The sequence below is a fragment of the Nomascus leucogenys genome, chromosome 2 (genome assembly GCF_006542625.1).
Source record: "Nomascus leucogenys isolate Asia chromosome 2, Asia_NLE_v1, whole genome shotgun sequence".
Lineage (NCBI taxonomy): Eukaryota > Metazoa > Chordata > Mammalia > Primates > Hylobatidae > Nomascus > Nomascus leucogenys.
In genome coordinates, this window is record NC_044382.1 from 120,633,643 (window position 1) to 120,648,819 (window position 15,177).

General features: G+C 39.0%; 1 long non-coding RNA gene across 1 annotated transcript in view; it reads right to left on the reverse strand.

Annotated features, from left to right (window-relative positions):
• The window catches only part of LOC105739430, a 30,781-nt gene extending 22,070 nt beyond the window's left edge, over positions 1–8,711 (reverse strand). Inside the window, exon 1 of the long non-coding RNA XR_001115346.1 lies at positions 8,667–8,711. This is a non-coding gene — a long non-coding RNA (uncharacterized LOC105739430). The remainder of the gene's footprint in view (positions 1–8,666) is intronic.
• Positions 8,712–15,177: the final 6,466 nt, after the last annotated feature.

The following is a 15,177-nucleotide window of genomic DNA, read 5'->3' on the forward strand; positions in this document are numbered from 1 at the left end:
TTGAACCAATTTGCCCTCCCACCAATAGTGTAAAACTGTTCCTATTTCTCCACATCCTCTCCAGCATCTGTTGTTTCCTGACTTTTTAATGACTGCCATTCTATCTGGCATGAGATGATATCTCATTGTGGTTTTGATTTGCATTTCTCTGATGACCCATGATGATGAGCATTTTTTCATGTGTCTGTTGGCTGCATAGATGTCTTCTTTTTGAGAAGTTTCTGTTCATATCCTTTGCCCACGTTTTGGTGGGGTTGTTTGGTTTTTTCTTGTAAATTTGTTTAAGTTCTTTGTAGATGCTGGATATTAGCCCTTTGTCAGATGGGTAGATTGTAAAAATTTTCTCCCATTCTGTAGGTTGTCTGTTCACTCTGATGGTAGTTTCTGTTGCTGTGCAGAAGCTCTTTAGTTTAATTAGATCCCATTTGTCCATTTTGGTTTTTGTTGCCATTGCTTTTGGTGTTTAGTCATGAAGTCTTTCCCATGCCTATGTCCTGAATGGTATTGCCTAGGTTTTCTCCTAGGGTTTTTATGGTTTTCAGTCTAACATTTAAGTCTTTAATCCATCTTGAATTAATTTTTGTATAAGGTGTAAGGAAGGGATCCAGTTTTAACTTTCTACATATGGCTAGCCAGTTTTCCCAGCACCATTTCTTAAATATGAAATCCTTTCCCCATTTCTTGTTTTTGTCCGGCTTGTCAAAGATCAGATGGTTGTAGATGTGTGGTGTTATTTCTGAGGCCTCTGTTCTGTTCCATTGGTCTATATATCTGTTTTGGTACCAGTACCATGCTGTTTTGGTTACTGTAGCCATGTAGTATAGTTTGAAGTCAGGTGGCATGATGCCTCCAACTTTGTTTTTTTGTTTAGGATTGTCTTGGCAATGCAGGCTCTTTTTTGGTTCCATATGAACTTTAAAGTACTTTTTTCCAGTTCCGTGAAGAAAGTCATTGGTAGCTTGATGGGGATGGCATTGAATCTATAAATTACTGTGGGCAATATGGCCATTTTCACAATATTGATTCTTCCTACCCATGAGCATGGAATATTCTTCCATTTGTTTGTGTCCTCTTTTATTTCATTGAGCAGTGGTTTGTAGTTCCTTGAAGAGGTCCTTCATATTGCTTGTAAGTTTGATTCCTAGGCATTTTATTCTCTTTGAAGCAATTGTGAATGGGAGTTCACTCATGATTTGGCTGTTTGTCTGCTAATGGTGTATAGGAATGCTTGTGATTTTTGCACATTTATTTTGTATCCTGAGACTTTGCTGAAGTTGCTTATCAGCTTGAGGAGATTTTGGGCTGAGATGATGGGGTTTTCTAAATATACAATCATGTCATCTGCAAACAGAGACAATTTGACTTCCTCATTTCCTAGTTGAATACCCTTTATTTCTTTCTCTTGACTGATTGCCCTGGCCAGAACTTCCAGGACTATGTTGAATAGGAGTCATGAGAGAGGACATCCCTGTCTTGTGCCAGTTTTCAAAGGGAATGCTTCCAGCTTTTGCCCATTCAGTATGATATTGGCTGTGGGTTTGTCATAAATAGCTCTTATTATTTTGAGATATGTTCCATCAATACCTAATTTATTGAGAGTTTTTAGCATGAAGTGCTGTTGAATTTTGTCAAAGGCCTATTCTGCATCTGTTGAGATAATCATGTGGTTTTTGTTGTTGGTTCTGTTTATGTGATAGATTACGTTTATTGATTTGCATATGTTGAACCAGCCTTGCATCCCAAGGATGAAGCCAACTTGATCATGGTGGATAAGCTTTTTGATGTGCTGCTGGATTTGGTTTGCCACTATTTTACTGAGGATTTTTGCATCAATATTCATCAGGGATATTGGTCTAAAATTCTCTTTTTTTGTTGTGTTTCTGCCAGGCTTTGGTATCAGGATGATGCTGGCCTCACATAATGAGTTAGGGAGGATTCCCTCTTTTTCTATTGATTGGAATAGTTTCAGAAGGAATGGTACCAGCTTCTCTTTGTACCTCTGGTAGAATTCGGCTGTGATTCCATCTGGTCCTGGACTTTTTTTGGTTGGTAGGCTATTAATTATTGCCTCAATTTCAGAGCCTGTTATCGGTCTATTCAGAGATTCAACTTCTTCCTGGTTTAGTCTTGGGAGGGTGTATGTGTCAAGGAATTTATCCATTTCATCTAGACTTTCTAGTTTATTTGCGTAGAGGTGTTTATAGTATTCTCTGATGGTAGTTTGTGTTTTTATGGGATCATTGGTGATATCCCCTTTATCATTTTTTATTGTGTCTATTTGATTCTTCTCTCTCTTCTTCTTTATTAGTCTTGCTAGTAATCAATTTTGTTGATCTTTTCAAAAAACAAGCTCCTGGATTCATTGATTTTTTGAAGGATTTTTCGTGTCTCTATCTCTTTCAGTTCTGCTCTGATCTTAGTTATATCTTGCCTTCTGCTAGCTTTTGAATTTGTTCTTGCTTCTCTAGTTCTTTTAATTGTGATGTTAAGGTGTCGATTTTAGATCTTTCCTGCTTTCTTTTGTGGGCATTTAGTGCTATAAATTTTCCTCTACACTCTGCTTTAAGTGTTTCCCAGAGATTCCGGTATGTTGTGTCTTTGTTCTCATTGGTTTCAAAGAACATCTTTATTTCTGCCTTCATTTTTTATTTACCCAGTAGTCATTCAGCAGCAAGTTGTTCAGTTTCCATGTAGTTGTGCTGTTTTGAGGGAGTTTCTTAATCCTGAGTTCTAGTTTGATTGCACCATGGTCTGAGAGACAGTTTGTTGTAATTTCTGTTCTTTTACATTTGCTGAGGAGTGCTTTACTTCCAATTATGTGGTCAATTTTAGAACAAGTGTGATGTGGTGCTGAAAAGAATTTATATTCAGTTGATTTGGGGTGGAGAGTTCTGTAGATGTCTATTAGGTCTGCTTGGTGCAGAGCTGAGTTCAGCACCTGGATATCCTTGTTAACTTTCTGTCTCATTGATCTGTCTAAAATTGACAGTGGGGTGTTAAAGTCTCACATTATTACTGTGTGGGAGACTAAGTCTCTTTGTAGGTCTCTAAGGACTTGCTTTATGAATCTGGGTGCTCCTGTATTGGGTGCATATATATTTAGGATAGTTAGCTCTTCTTGTTGAATTGATCCCTTTACCATTATGTAATGGCCTTCTTTGTCTCTTTTGATCTTTATTGATTTAAAGTCTGTTTTATCAGAGACTAGGATTGCAACTTCTGCTTTTTGTTTTTTGTTTTTTTTTTTTTTTTTTTTTTTTTGCTGTCCATTTGCTTGGTAGATCTTCCTCCATCCCTTTATTTTGAGTCTATGTGTGTCCTTGCAGGTGAGATGGGTCTCCTGAATACAGCAGACTGATGGGTTTTACTCTTTATCCAATTTGCCTGTCTGTGTCTTTTAATTGGGGCATTTAGCCCATTTACATTTAAGGTTAATATTTTTATGTGTGAATTTGATCCTGTCATTATGATGTTCACTGGTTATTTTGCCAGTTAATTTATGCAGTTTCTTCATAGCATTGATGGTCTTTACAATTTGGTATGTTTTTGCAGTGGCTGATACCAGTCGTTCTTTTACATGTTGAGTGCTTCCTTCAGGAGCTCTTGTAAGGCAGGCCTGGTGGTGACAAAATCTCTCAGCATTTGCTTGTTTGTAAAGGATTTCATTTCTCCTTCATTTATGAAGTTTAGTTTGGCTGGATATGAAATTATGGGTTGAAAATTCTTTTCCTTAAGAATGTTGAATATTGGCCCCCACTCTCTTCTGGCTTGTAGAGTTTCTGCTGAGAGATCTGCTGTTAGTCTGGTGGGCTTCCCTTTGTGCTTAACTCGACCTTTCTCTCTGGCTCCCCTTAACACTTTTTCCTTTATTTGAAACTTGGTGAATTTGACAATTATGTGTCTTGGTGTTGCACGTCTTGAGAGTATCTTTGTGGTGTTATCTGTGTTTCCTGAATTTGAATGTTGGCCTGCCTTGCTAGGTTGTGGAAGTTCTCCTGGATAATATCCTGAAGAGTGTTTTCCAACTTGGTTCCATTCTCACCATTACTTTCAGGTACACCAGTCAAACAGATTTGTTCTTTTCACATAGTACATATTTCTCAGAGGCTTTGTTTGTCTCTTTTCACTCTTTTTTTCTCTAACCTTCTCTTCTCGCCTCATTTCGTTAATTGAATCTTCAGTCACTGATACCCTTTCTTCCACTTGATTGAATCAGCTATTGAAGCTTGTGCATGCATCATGAAGTTCTCATTCCATGGTTTTCAGCTCCATCAGGTCATTTAAGGTCTTCTCTACACTGTTTATTCTAGTTAGCCATTCGTCTAATCTTTTTTCAAGGTTTTTAGTTTCCTTGCAATGGGTTTGAACATCCTCCTTTAGCTCAGAGAAGTTTCCTATTACCAACCTTCTGAAGCTTTCTTCTGTCAACTTGTCAAATTCATTCTCTGTCCAGCTTTGTTCCATTGCTGGTGAGAAGCTCTGATCCTTTGGAGGAGAAGGGGTGTTCTGATTTTTAGAATTTTCAGCTTTTCTGCTCTATTTCTTCCATTTTTGTGGTTTTATCTACCTTTGGTCTTTGATGTTGGTGACCTACAGATGGGCTTTTGGTGTAGATGACCTTTTTGTTGATGTTGAGGCTATTCCTTTCTGTTTGTTAGTTTTCCTTCTAGCAGTCAGGTCCCTCAGCTGCAGGTCTGTTGGAGTTTGCTGGAGTTCCACTCCAGACCCTGTTTGCCTGGGTATCATCAGCAGAGGCTTTAGAACAGCAAATATTGCAGAACAGCAAATATTGCTGCTTGATCCTTCCTCTGGAAGCTTCGTCCCAGAGGGCAGCTGCCTATATGAGGTGTCCATTGGCCCCTATTGAGAGGTGTCCCAGTTAGGCTACATGGGGGTCAGGGACCCACTTGAGGAGGTAGTATGTCCGTTCTCAGAGCTCAAATGCCATGCTGGGAGAACAACTGCTCTCTTCAGAGCTGTCAGACAGGGGCGTTTAAGTCTGCAGAAGTTGTCTGCTGCCTTTTGTTCAGCTATGCCCTGCCTACAGAGGTGGCGTCTAGAGGCAGCAGGCCTTGTTGAGCTGCGGTGGGCTCCACCCAGTTCAAGCTTCCCGGCCACTTTGTTTACCTACTCAAGCCTCAGCAATGGCAGACGCCCCTCGCCAGCCAGGCTGCCACCTCGTAGATCAACCTCAGACTGCTGCGCTAGCAGTGAGCAAGGCTCCATGGGCATGGGACCTGCTGAGCCAGGCACAGGAGAGAATCACCTTATCTTTTGGTTGCTAAGACCTTGGGAAAAGCACAGTATTTGGGTGTGGAGTGTCCCATTTTTCCAGGTAGTCTGTCATGGCTTCCCTTGGCTAGGAAAGGGAAATCCCCCAATCCCTTGTGCTTCCCAGGTGAGGCAATGCCCTGCCCTGCTTCAGCTCACCCTCCATGTGCTGCACCCACTGTCCAACCAGTCCCAGTGAGATGATCCAGGTACCTCAGTTGGAAATGCAGAAACCACCCATATTCTCTGTCGATCATGCTGGGAGCTGCAGACTGGAGCTGTTGCTATTCGGCCATCTTGGCAACTCCGAGCGTCAATCAGAGTTTTTAAAGAATGTTATTTTTCTGCAAGCAACATAGTAACTGTATTGAAAATTTAGAATAAAAATTATTCATCTCAGATATCACTTTCCAACAAATCATTTGTCCTCATTTTCCACATGTCTCCTTTAAGTTTTAGCTGCATATATAGATAATTTCAACATAATTATAATCATTTCATGAATCCAATTTTAAACCTGGGTTTCTTTTTTTTTTTTTGGCAGGATCTCACTCTATTGCCCAGGCTGCAGTGCAGTGGCACAATCATAACTCACTCATTAAAGCCTCAAATTCCTGAGCTCAAGCAATCTTTTCACCTCAGCCTCCTGAGTAGCTGAGACTACAGGCATGCACCACCTATGCCTGGCTAATTTTTCAAATTTCTTCATGGGGACAGAGTCTCTCAATTTTGCCCAGGCTTGTCTTGAACTCCTGGGCTCAAGTAATCCTCCCGTCTCAGCCTCCCAAAGCACTGGGATTACAGGTATGAATTACCACGTCCAGCCAGAACCTGAGTTTCTTTAACTTATTATGCATCATCCACTTCCCTTTGGGAAGGGGTAGAAATAAAAAAAATCCTGTTTTTTTTTTCTCTTTGAGTAGTGAAAATAAATACTGCCTAAGCAAAAATGAAAACAAGAGTTTCAAAGACTGCCCCAGGGAATTCCTTTTGGTTCTTGGATGAGAACAGTCACAATTCAAAATATATTGACTGGCTTTAACTATGTCTCCCCTGATTCCTCTCGAACCTTAAATCTAAAACATAACATGTAATATTTGCAACCCATCTTAAAAGACAAGAATCCCAGAGCATAAACAACATGTATTTGCTGCACTTTTCACCATGGATGATGGATATATTTATATCCATCTGCAACTCTTGATTACTCAGAGTTTACTCAGAGTTTTCAATAGAAGTTCAGAAATTCTATGAAACTGGATCAAATCCAAATAGGTTTTCATATGAAGAGGCCATCTTAACAATATTTGATTTTATCACATTTCTTGTAATGAAAAACTAGGCTGACAGTGTTGGGTGTTCAACTGGGAGGTGTGAATTAGTAAAGACAGGTTTTGGAAACTTTGCAGTGCCAAGCTTTTTAATCAGAGTAGTGAACGTGCCCCTACAGTGAATGCAGCCTGTCCCCTAGAATTATCTCTCTTCACGTAGTTAGGAGGAGCCTGTACATACTTGACTGCACCCATGAAAATCCACAGCTTCACCTTTCGTTTCCAAGATTTGTGACTTTTCTTAGATAAATTTGAGGACTGATTAAATGTAAGCAGAGGTCCTGGATTCCACCTTTCTTTAACTGTTCCCTACCTTTTTAATTTTTTTTTTCTTAATTTGGAGACCATGTGTGTCTAATGAGACTTTCTTAAGATGCTATGAAACGAAAAATTTTGACCAGTTCTTTTCCTTCTTATTATTCTTCATCATCATTATCATCATCATCATCATAGACTCTTATTCTAAAGCTATTTATATAAATGTCCCAATAAGTCACAGTTTTCTACTATCACTACTTTCTCAGGGTTCAGGAATTAAAACATGGTTACAGCACATACAGTATTCCTTTTAATTAACTTCTGTTTCCCTTCACGCTCAGTTTAAAATGAAATGTTTTTTTAACTGGAATATATTTTGATAGGCTTAAATTAAAACTTTTTTTAATGCCCAGAGTCCAGCCCTGAAAGATCTGAGACCTTACTCAGATCTCAGAGGTTAAAATAACCAACAACTTACTGAACAGCTACTAGAGAACTCATTAGTTTCACTTTTCAGGCTGGGTGCCCAAGGTGGGCTGCTTCCATCTGTGGGACACACACACACCTTATTGTAGAGTGCAAAATGCACATATTTTAGCCAGTCAGTTTCAGCATGTTCCGGGAAAGTAGATAGCTCCATTAGGTAATGTCAGAGAAGATAAATGTGTTTCAATTACTTGCCAAAAATGCTTAGTGAGCATCAGAGAGATGCATTCTGCTTTCCAAATTATTAAGCAAACTATTCAGAAGTACTGAAACATTCATTTTTCATTGCAGATTCTTGACCAGAAGCCAAGGACAGCTGTCTTCCTCTAACACCCTATGGTGACGCCCACAGGAACTCTCTCCTTTCAGGGTTCAATCCACTAAAAGGTGTGAAAGGATGTGCATTTAGCAGCCCTGACATCTATGATTTGACTGAAGGATTTTACGCACAGGAACCCATGGATCCCGGAAGGGCAATGATCTGCATTTTGAGGCATTGTCTCAGTAATAGCAATGTGTCTGGATTTCTCTGCATGAATATACTGAAACAAACAATCACAGTCTGTATGCTATTTGTATGTATAAGTATATAAATGTACGAATAGGTATTATGCATCTTTCTGGAAAGTAGGACCTGAATCTAAGTCAGATATAATTAAAATGTGGCATTTCACTCGATGTATACAAGTGGTACAGTGAAAGCATCAACCATTTCTGAAAAACTGTTTTTGAAAATCAACTTCTAGGACTATCTGCATCATAATTATCTGACTTTTAAAAAATGCAGATTTCTATGTTTCCCTGCAGGTAGGGTCTTGGAACTTGCTTTTTAACAAACACTCTAGGAAATGGCCTCTTTCTTAAACATCTTTTATCCAAGGAGGACTCCCTGAATGTCCCCGTGAGAGGGACTAAGTTCTTTTTTCCCCCTTGGTGGAAGGAAGGAATTAAGCATTTACACTGCTGAATCATTTTAGGCAAAACTACCCGTTAAAAAAAGGAGCAGTTAGTAGCATTATTATGATGTCTGTTGAGTAAGTCATCTTTTCTCATTCTGGCTTTTCCTCCATTTTTCTCCATTATGCTCCAGCTGTGGGCCCTCAGTTATTCTCACTGATCTTTATCTAACTCACTAAACGGCAGAGACTAGCCACCATGGCCACTCCTTTTAGTTATCAAATGACTATTGCTTATTAGTAACTGACAGTCGGTGGCTAGAATCCTAGCTAGATTTTTCCTTCTGACTTCCAGGCTGCTTCGATTGCCATAACAAAATACCACAGACTGGATGACTTAAACAACGGAAATTTATTTACTTACAGCTCTGGAGACTGGAAGTTCGAGATTAAGGTGCCAGTCGATTTGATTTCTGGCGAGGGCTCTTTTCCTGGCTTGCAGAGAGCTGCCTTCTCATTGTGTGCTCCTGTAACCTCTCGTTACTTAGTCTATGTGCTTGCAGAGAGAGAGACCTGATGTCTCTTCCTCTTCTTATAAGGGCTCCAACCTTATTGGGTTAGGGCCCCACCTTTATGACCTTATTTAACCTTTATTGCCTCCTAAAGGACCTATGCAAATCCAATCACATTGGGAGTTAGGGTTTCAACATGTGAATCTGCGGGGGACAGAAGTCATTCCATAGCAGTCCCTTAACTGGGGAATGAATGAATAAATTCTGGTGCATCCCTACAATGACATAAGAATCAACACTAAAAAAGGGACAAACTGTTAAAACACAAAAGAACTTGGATAGATTTCAAATACATTATGCTAAGTGAAAAAAAACAGATTAAAAGGGCTATATATTGTATGAGCCTATTTATATGACATTGCCTGGAAAAGGTAACGCTAGGGGAACAGAAAACAGATCAGTCGTTGCTAGGGATTGGGGAAGGGTTTAACCACAAGGGATATGGATAATATCTGATATTTTCCTGATATAAGTAAAAATGTTTTGATGTGATGAAAACTGCTCCGTATCTTGAATGTGGTGGTGGTTACATGATGATATGTGTTTGTCAACACTTGCAACACTGTACACTAAAAGAGTAAAATTTACTATACCTAAATTATATTTCATATTTAAAATAGAAAAGAACCCACCTGTTCCATGTCCTATATTCTATTGGCTAGTCATCACATTATAATATCTGGTAATGATGTAACAGTTCTTCCCTACCAACGTTTTTTCTTTTCTTCTTTCTAAATTAAACAGAGCCTTCCAGGAAAAGTTAATGTCTTAATAAAGCAGTGAATCTCAATGAAAGTTTGGGGAAAGATTTTTTCCATTGGGTTGTGATGTCCTTTGTATAATCCTACGAACCAATGTCACTTACTAAGTCTCCAAGCCCATGAACTAATAATATTGCTACAAGGGTAAAATAGAAATCTTTAGAAACAGAGCCCTGAGCTTTCTTCCTTTGAGCCAGCTTTTAAAAAGAATGGACAAAGACATCAAAGAGATCCAGAGAGCATGAACCCAACCTTCTCTGTCCTACAGCAACACTTTCTCAGGGCAGGAGAGCTGGGTTTCCTTTCCTCTGCTGATGTCCTCCTCCAGGTCTCCTCTACTCTCTTCACTTTCCTGCCATCTCCCTGTTGTCCACACAGCAGCCAAATATCATTTCTACCATGTTTTATCATCAACTGAAAGAAAAATGGCAAAGCCCTTTGTTGTAACAACATCAGAAATTTTTAAAAATCCCACCAAGCAAATGAAACCCACAATCCGTGTTAGAACCTGTCTCAGAGGAAACAAGTAGCACAGCATTGATAGGCTGTCAGTTAGAAGATGTGGGAAATGGGCAGGTAAATTTTCTAACACTTTATTCCCTAGGGAGTTTCTCCATTTATTTGATAAGCTGTAAACTTTGCTTAAAATAGCTTTGGGGAATCTTCAAAACAAAAAGTTTGCAGAGGTCAACTTGTCCAGGATGACAACAAACACAACTTTGCTGCAAAATAAAATCATCCACCCTTTTTTCACCTATTAGATTTCTCTCATCACAGTGTGCAAATAGTCAGCTTTGCACACTGTGGAATGATGGGTGGGAGTCTGTTACCCAAACATTTTCCAAGCTGGGGAATTCATTTGAAAATTAGATGGGGCTGGAAGATGGGATGTGCATATGGGCACAGTTGTTGGAGGAACCATGGACCTCTGTTCTCCCCCAAGAACCCAAGCCTCAAGACTTTACTGTGAGTCTGAGGACTGTGTGTGTTGGGGCTGGCCTGTACTGGAAGAAAGCTAGGCCAATGTTAAGAATAGCTCTGCAAGATAGTTAGGATTCAGACTTGGCTGTCCACGCTTGCTGCTTGATCTCTGCAGCTGCATTGTCTTTGTCAGATCTGGGCGCCCAGTGAAACCCAGGAAACCATCCTTTCCTCCCCACCCCTCTCAGCTAGTCACTCATGCCCTATTTTTAGGATTCCTTAGCAACTGAGTAGCCTGTTATTCCATAACTAATATTCTGCATTCCTGATCCCATTACTACACTTACCACCCCACCAAATATATGCTGTATCATCATCTGCAAATTCTTTCAGGGACAGGAAAGCACAATCATGGGGAGGTGTTCTGTGCCTCATCACTCCTGGATGCAGGAAATTCTTCCTAGCTCACCCTAAACTCCTTCTGATGAAGTCGAATCCTATTACTGTCTCTCCATCTTTACTAGAGATGAGAATAGCTAAGCAACCTTCTTTTTATAAAAAGATTTCACTGTACTTATTAAAAACAAGAAGGATGAGCTGAGTGTGATAGCTCACACCTGTAGTCCCAGCACTTTGGGAGGCTGAGGCAGGAGGATCGCTGGAGCCAAGAAGTTCAAGACCAGACTGGGAAACATAGCGAGACTGCCCCTCTCAAAAATAAATAAATAAAACTAAAAACTAGTCATCTGTATTTGGAAAAGCCAGAGGACAAAAGAGCTGCATCTGTCCCACTATGGCCCCAGTATGGAAAGTAGGGGGAGAATTTATATTTTGAGTCCCTTGGCCTAAGGAATTCTGCCATTTTCATTGTAAACCGCAGAAGCATTTGTGCTACTGTTGTAAGATGTTGTAACATAAGGAGGTGGGGGAAAATACTCTGCTTTTTTCAATTCTGGATCATTTTTAATTATTCAGTTTTGGCAGGTCTACTTCTCACCATTATTCCTCTTACTAACAGCTTGTTTCTATTCTTAGCTTGGTGGGAATGTTTGACTGTGTGATATATTTTGGGAGAATCAGCTAGAGTCATTGAATGTACAAATGGAGAAGCTCATTTTATAGACACATAAATTAATTTAACTTAGCGCTATCCTCTAAAAAAACTAGTCTATTTTCCACAAGAAAATCCAAGTTTAAATGTATCATATTTATTACCAAGATTCTTTCCTGACAAAAAAGATACTATTTTTCTTTTACCGTGAGAACTTGATCATAGCCAATGATGCTACAATGAGCTTTCAACAAACACCAACGTACGTTCAAGTTGGAGCAGTATGGGTTCTAGAATCACTGACATAACTTTGCTTCTGTTTTCCCATGGCAGCTGATATGCTCTACTGAAGAATTTGTCCTTGGTAGAGCCTGAAGCAGAGCATTCTTTTGGGACAGGCCATTCATTTTCTTGCCAACTATTTGCAGCTTTGGCTGTTCAGTGCAGAGCTCATATCACTCTGGTATTAAATGGAATGATGTAGGTAATTTGCATTAGTATGAGCTCTAAACTCTTGGGCCCATGAGTTCTAAACTCTTTTGATGTAGATTAGAATATATCCTGTCTTAACATTAACTTCAGACAAATAAACCAAAAAAGAAAATTAAGAAAGTTATCATGGGATTCTGGGAAGGTTAGACACGCTGGTTGGCTCAAAGAATCTCCTTCCTTTTACCTAGAATATTACATATGCCCTAACAACCCAGTGAAGTAGGTCACTACTGTGACAAATGCCCCTGAAGTTAAGGTATGTGCAGATTTCACAGTGCACGCTACAATTTTGCCAACAGAATCTGTCTTTTAGACATTGCCATCTGCTCTTGAGAAGTACTATGGGTAAATGTATTCCAACAGTTTCATCTACATTAATATAATTTTTCAAAAAAATGTATATTTTAATTCTCATCTAAACCTACCAAATGATGTAAATAATTTTCATTGTTGTCTAAGATAAGCCAAAAGGACCACTTTTGCCTTAGCCATCTATGCGTTTGAACAAAAATACAATTTTAGTAGAATTATTTAGATGATTTGTCTCAATTTTCAGAATCATTTTGATCCTTCTGATGCTTTGGTAGTTTTAGCCAGACGCTGCACTGGATGACTTGTGCTGTGGGGACCAAATGGTTCTCTGGGGACCTTAAGGACCCAGAGGTCTTTGTTCCTCTAAAGGCAAAGAAAAAGCTTTCAGCTAAGGAGCTAGAGGCAGAACTGAAAGACTAAACCACTCCAATGCTGCTGTCCTTGCAGCCGCTCTCCTTTCTTCAAGCTTTTCAGCCCAGAACAAGAATCCATCCAAGGTCTGGTTAGATGTCTTTGTTTCAGGAAGCAAAGAGAGGTTGATTAATGGAAACAAATATACAGTTTGATAGAGGAAATAGATCTAGTATTCCACAGATCAGTAGGGTGACTATAGTTAACAATAATCTATTGTGCATTTCAAAATAGCTAGAGGAGAATAATTTGAATGTTTCTAGCATAAAGAAAAGACAAATATTTAAGGTGAGGACTATTCCAGTTACACTGATTTGATCTTTTGAAATTACATAAATGTATTAAATTATCACATGTACCCCAAGATATGTACATTTATTATATACCAATTTTTTAGAGTAAAAAGAAAAGGAAAAAAACACAGAGAAGGAGAAATTCCAGGCTTCTTATGGATGCTTTTCCTAAATTCCCAGCATCAGAATTTGATGTTTCTAAGTAATGTAGCCCTCATCTCTTCTTCCCTCCCCTGGTCCTTTCTGCCTCTGGCCAATAGGAGCAAATGATGGGCATCACATGTCTCCAACCACAGCCTTTTGTTTTCTTACAAAAGGCAGATCCAATGTCCTCTTTTTTTAGCACCTGAAAGAAAGCACCTGAAAAGCAGGTCCATAACTGGGTTTTGGGGCACTGGACCCAGAAACAATACATCAGGGTGGTTCCTTATGGTGAAATTTTGCTAAAAGATTCTGCTTCATCTTTATATAAGTACTGTGGACTAATTTGTGAGATAATATTTTGGCCGTAAGCACATTTCCTGCAAGTAAATAAGAAATTAGGTATTACACAAGTGACTTTGAAGTTACTGCTCTGTATTCTTTGCTATCAGTTTTAATAACTCTTTTTAAAATACCATGTTTTGAAAAGAGCTTTGTTTTTCTCAGCTCTTTCTCCCATCTGCTACATTTTGTAAGAAAGCCATAATCTCGTGTTTATGATATTAATTATTGTGGATGTTAATTTAATGCTATGTTATCAATGCTTTACTGAGACAGTACAGGTCAATAAAGAGATTTGAAATATGAGTATTAAACTACAGTAAGCATTTTTAAAAAGTAAAACATCTCATACATAGAATCAGTGTTAGAATTAATACATACTCATCTTCGTACTCACATTGTTTAGCTGTAGGTGCATTTTAAAGAATTAGGCCAAAGCAAACTCTATTTGAAAACACCTATTACTTGGAAAATGAAATTGTATACAAATGATAAGATTATTATATTTTAAAGTAACTTCCATTGCATGTCTCAGCATCAAGTATTTTTTTACGAAAGTAATTGACCTCTCTTCCTTCTCAGAATACTAGATAAGTAACGCAGGTTGTGAGGGGTGTGTGTGTGTTTAATTAATAAGAGAGGAAAGACAGAGCCCTGTAATAGAAGTCTCTTCTACCTTAAATAATAATTTTCTTAAAGCCTTTTATTCCTGCCATTTGAATGAAAGGAAATAATGCCTTTCTTTCTTATCATCTCCTTGCTTTCCTGGTCCCTCAACTACTAGCTCCCAGCTCCTACTTCTTCTGCCATAGCAGACTATATTGACATGGCTCCATTACCAGCAGACCACTCCCTCCCACAATGCACCACGGTGCTTTCAACCCACTGGATTTCTCACAGGTCAAATTAGAAAGGACTTGGATCAGAGAAGGGCACCTCTCATGGGCAATAATATGAATTTTGACTAATGGTAAATGAAGGATGAAACTAGTTTGAGAAGAAACATGTCAGACAAGTTTTCCTCAGATGGCAAGCTAATGGTTTTACAGCATTTTTTCCATCATTACAGTTCTCTCATTCCTGCTTTGATACCACCAACTTGACTTATTGCCTTATTCTTGTCCCTGGTTTTCCCTCTTTGTTGCTCTTTTTCACTCTGTCCTCTCAGTCATCAAAGGAGAGGGAAAAGCAGTCTATTATTTGAGAGATTTCACCTAGATTATTCAGCAAATGCTTTCATTAGGCTGTATTTGTCAGTCCACTCTCTTATTTCCCTCAATGAGCTCCTTGAAGGAACCTCCTATTTTTCAACATACGATTTATAGGCTGGCACTTAGCATACCATCAGTGCTTAATACATTTTTTTTGGTCCCATAAACTTAATTAATAAGATGTGTAATGTGTCCTGGCCTCTGAAAAAACTGTGTCATCTTTGGGCTATTGTCAGCTGGGAGAAGTTGAGAAGTCCTATGGACTCTGAGACAGAGGCACCTCCCACTTGCTTGGGAATGATGGGTTGGAGGTGTCGAAATTATCAATGATCAAAAACATGTGTATTGTTTCCCGTTTGCCCATCAAAAATAAGCCAAGGCCAGCAAGAATGAAGACTTGCATGAGTCATCAGACGCTGGTGAAAATG